At 41.8% G+C, this 5,055-nt stretch overlaps 1 long non-coding RNA gene across 1 annotated transcript; it reads left to right on the top strand.

Moving 5' to 3' along the window:
- Positions 1-254: 254 nt before the first annotated feature.
- LOC310724128 lies at positions 255-2,744 on the top strand. Its single transcript, XR_014532965.1, has 2 exons — positions 255-299; positions 2,026-2,744. It is a non-coding gene; the product is annotated as an uncharacterized lncRNA (long non-coding RNA).
- The last annotated feature ends 2,311 nt before the right edge of the window (positions 2,745-5,055 follow it).

Below are 5,055 nucleotides of genomic sequence, written 5' to 3'. Positions count from 1 at the left end.
ATCTACAGGGGACGTCAATTTACCTGGACACGTCTTCCTCAGGGTTTCATGACTAATCAGCCGAATTATACTAAGCCTTTTCACCTCTATGTGCACGAACGTGGTGGTACGGCTGTGGGGATCCTAGCCCAGGAACACGGTGACAGATATCGCCCTGTTGCGTATCTTTCCAAATCTTTAGACAACATAGCACAAGGGTTTCCATCATGCTTGCATGCAGTGGCTGCTGCGACTCTAATGGTCCAGGATGCTGAAAAACGGTGCTGTCACATCCTTTGATACTGTACACCTCACATCAGGTAACAGCTATTTTACACAACCTCAACACACCTATGACAGCACAACGTAGATCTGGTTATGAAACCACACTCTTGGCAACGGAAAACTTAACTATTAAGCCTTCTTCTTAGCCACATTCAGCTGTAGTAGCTCTGCGTGATCTGCTAGACGATATTGACGTAGATGGTTTTGACGACGCACATGATTGCGTTAAACACATTGAACAAGAGACCTCTTGTAGGCCCGATCTTTTAGATACGGCCCAGGAAGAGGGGGATTGCCTATATGTAGATGGTTCATGATCAAAACCTTCTAATGATGTGTATTTATGTGGATATGCGGTTGTAAGATTACTTGATGTAATAGTTGAAGTTAAACCATTACCATACACATCAGCACAAGCTGCAGAATTGGTCGCACTTACAAGAGCATGTCAGTTGTCTGAAGGTAAAGTAGTGACTATATACACTGATTCTAAGTATGCTTATGGTGTTGTGCATGATTTTGCTGAAACATGGAGGCAAAGAGACTTTAAAACAGCTGATGGAAAGCCCATAGCACATTTTAATCTCATAGGCGACTTTTTAAAAGCTGTTCAACTCCCTGCCAAAATGGCCATAGTGAAAATGAAAGGACATGCCGTAGGTGATTCAGAGGAAATTCAGGGAAACACGTTAGCGGATAAAGTAGCTAAGGACGCAGCAAAACAACCAGTAGATTTGGACACAGTACATACAAATCCTGTGATCTCGAAGATGTCACATATCTCCAACATACCAGACATTGATCTAAAAATACTTCAGAGTCAGCCTACTGAGGAGGACATAAAGTATTGGGCCTCCAAACAATGTAAATCAGATTCTGCTGGTATCATTAGAGATGTAGATAATAGTTTAGGCAGAGCAATTTTACCATCTACTGTTTAATAGTGTTGGTGAAGCATTACAATGGGATGTCACACATTAGCATAGCTGAAGTCATACAGGCTATAAATGCATTATACTGTATTGCTGATGTAGCTAAAACAACCAAGCTAGTGTTGGATTCATGTTTGACTTGTGCCAAAACTAACATACATCGCCCTGTACAACATACTGCGCTTACTTTTCCTGAAGCCCCTTTCCAACACCTACAGATTTCACACATATGCCACCTGTAGGAAATTTGAGGTACCTGTTGGTTATAGTTGATAGATTCAGTAAGTGGCCAGAAGCATTTGGATGCGTGACACAGAATGCTAAAACGGTTGTCAAAATATTAACAAAAGAGATCATCTCTAGGTTTAGTATTCCTAGTGTGATTAAAAGTGATAACGGCACACCTTTTGCCTCGAAGGTAACACAACCTTTGGCTAAAAGCTTAGCAATTGACTGGCATTTTAATATTCCCTATCACCCACAGGCAGCTGGAGTGGTAGAGAGAACAAACAGAACCATTAAGGTATGTGTTACTAAAGCCTGCATTGAAACAGGCTGCAATTGGACTGTTGTTCTCCTGGTAGTACTCACAGAAATGAAAATGACCCCATCTTCAACAAAACTAACCTTTTGAAAGTTTTTGTTCAAGCTTTTCCGGACCCCATGGGTCAGGGGACATACTGGCATTTCTTCCTTAGGTAACCTGGAAGTGATGGTGGACGACTACGTTTCTGCCCTGGTTGAGAAATTGAATTCTATCAGTGCTGATGTTTTACTAACTCTTCCTATGCCCACAGATAAGCCAACACATCCTTTTGTGCCTAATCAGCAGGTCCTGATACGAAGTCTGAAACCTACCATGGTCGGTAAGCCGAAGTATCTGGGTCCAGCGACTGTTCTAGCTGTAACCAGAACTGGAGTTCTGACTGATTATCAGCCACAGTGGATACACGCAAGCAGGATCAAAACAGCACCCATTTATTCTATGCACTAATTGGTCTGTTGGTCTAAGAAGCCTACTTAAGTTAGTATTCAGGGCTGAAACAGTTGAGAGCCCACGGACAGATCCTTTCTTTATAGTAGAAAGGGGGCCACCTCCGGGGTGAAGATCTGACTCACTTGACTGTTCAGTTAGCTTACCCTGATACCTGCTCTAGGTCTAAATTCTATAACAATATGTGCATAGTTGTAACTAGACTCCGAATTTTTCTTATTCTCTTTGAACACATCATTCAGAGAGTAAACTGTTACGTATACCTTATAATACTGCTAATAGACATATTAAACAAGCACTGAGAAACAATTCTTTCATGATGCCTTGGAGAACATGAAACAACTGCTGAAGTTTTTTTGAGAAGATTAAGAGTTTGTTTACGAGTGTTGAACACTATTTGGTTTTAGGAATGATTCTTGTATTGATTGTTGGAATTGTACTTTGTATGTTGCCATGTTTGATGATGATGGTAAGACAGGCCATAAAGGCCTCGATTTGAGTGGTGATGATGAAGGATTATATGCATGTAGGGACAGAATAAAATGGAATCTGTATGTTTTTGTTTGTCTTTATCTTTTCATCTGCAGTTTATGTCACCAGTTCTGTTCCCAGGATGAACATCCTATGTTTTGGTGTGTGATGCTAAATCATAAATGATTAAAAGTGGCCATTGTTAGTGTTAAGATGGTTTTCACACTATCTCACACACATTCCTTTGTATGTTCAGTGTCTATAGAATATTTACGATGTTAGTATGTAAGGTAAACAGGGAGTCTTTATCTGGTCTCACACATCTCCAGCTAGTATAGCTTTTTGTCTAAACAGGAAACAGCTTTAGGTCAGCTTTCTCCCCAATGTGTGTATATATACGTGTCTGCTGCCTGCAATAAACCGAAGAAGAACATTTGCTGTGTGTGGTGTGATTCTTTCCTGAATTCAGAAAGGCCTACGGGCATCGCAGGTCGTATGGAAAACCGTTCCAAGAATTAAGTTTCGTTTGGGATGATTAAAATCTAACAGTTCTGTATTAGATCTGATAGATATGAATTGTGTTGACATTACGTCTTTCCTGAAGGTTGTCGGTTACAAGACGGAGACAAAAAGTTATGGATGGCAAATTTTTTTAACAGCTATAAAGTGTAATCTATTAATATAAAGTGTGGGTTTGGTCATATGAGGGGATTTCAGTCAGCATCAGGGGGTAATTTTGCTGGTGTCGGCATAAAGTCTAACAGCAGTGTGTAAGAGCAGTGTCTCTGTTGTGTTACATCTACAGCTCCATCAACACTTTAATCTCAAAGGGGCACGAGACTGAGAGGAACCACCACACCCAGGTCTTCACCAACAAGCAGAAGACCTTACTGAGACGAGAACACCAGGAAAACCCTGTCCATCCTAACATGCAGAGAATGGTGAATGTGCAGGTGAAGACTGTACCCTAAACATCTACCACCCTGTGCTGCCCACATGATTTGATGTTGAAGTTCAATATTGCAGTTAAATGGGTTACTGGCTGAAAAGGTTTAAGAACCTCCTCTAGCTGGTCTTCTTTAAGAGCCTCCTGCTAGCAGTGATGATGATCTGATAAAAACAAAATGAAATGAAGTGTTAACAGCTGTGTGTGTCTGTGTGTTACAGACTCAGAATATGACTCCATCTTTCACACCAAGCCATAAGGTAGAGCCAAATAAAGAAAATACCCCAGCAGTAGACACAGTTCCTGCTGTAGAATAGCTTACAACCGTGGATGAGAAACCAGCTTCACCTCAAGTTTCAGCTGTAGAACAGAGTCCAGCTCCACCTCATTTTCCAGCTGTAGAACAGAGTCCAGCTTCACCTCAAGTTTCAGCTGTAGAACAGAGTCCAGCTCCACCTCATGTTCCAGCTGTAGAACAGAGTCCAGCTCCAACCCCATTTTCCAGCTGTAGAACAGAGTCCAGCTCCACCTCAAGTTCCAGCTGTAGAACAGAGTCCAGCTCCACCTGAAGTTCCAGCTGTAGAACAGAGTCCAGCTCCACCTGAAGTTCCAGATGTAGAACAGAGTTCAGCTCCACCCCATGTTCCAGATGTGCAGGATGTTTTCCATGGCTGCAGCACCTCAGAAGCGCTTAACCATTACATGTTGGAGTCTGCAGATATTGAAATGCAGATCCAGATGGCACGTAAGTGTTACTCACTCAGACACACACACAAGCAGTTTTCAGTAATCTCTCTCTCTCTCTCTCTCTTTCTCTCTCTCTCTCTCTCTCTGCAGATGATCACCTGTTGCCTCTGGTATAGAAAATCCACCCAGCTGAAGCGAATAACATGTCATGGATGCTGATTGGGAGTGAAAACAATTTTGAAATCATTAACATGATTTCAGATCCTGATCTTCTCTGAGCCAAAGTGAGCAAACACACCTACAGACACACACACCCACACCCACACACACACTGTCGGAACTCAGAGCCCGTCTCTGAGGCGACACATCGAGGGTGGATTCTTTGCTCGAAGGATTCCCAATAATGCCCAGCCAATTCTAGAAAAACACAAATATAATAGACACAAACTGCCAATGAAGGATCCTCAGTCTTAGATGAGTAAAAGCAAAACTTATTAATTCCATACAGGTTCCAATAAGCTCAATAGAAGGTGGGTACTTAACATCAAAATGATCAGCACATCAAAAATGATGGACCACACCAAACTGATGAAGCACACCTACTGTCCGCTCGCGCTCGTATTTATACCCTGTAGACACCATATCTTTCTATTTTTTTTCTTATTTCTTCTCCTTGAGTAATTCCCCTTATTTTCCGATCTTGCCCTCCTTTTTTCAATTCCCCTTATTTTCGGCCTTTTTCGGCCTTATTTTCTATAGAA

This window comes from Silurus aristotelis (assembly GCF_946808225.1).
Source record: "Silurus aristotelis genome assembly, chromosome: 3".
Taxonomy (NCBI): Eukaryota; Metazoa; Chordata; class Actinopteri; order Siluriformes; family Siluridae; genus Silurus; species Silurus aristotelis.
This window is presented reverse-complemented; position numbering and strand designations above follow the sequence as displayed.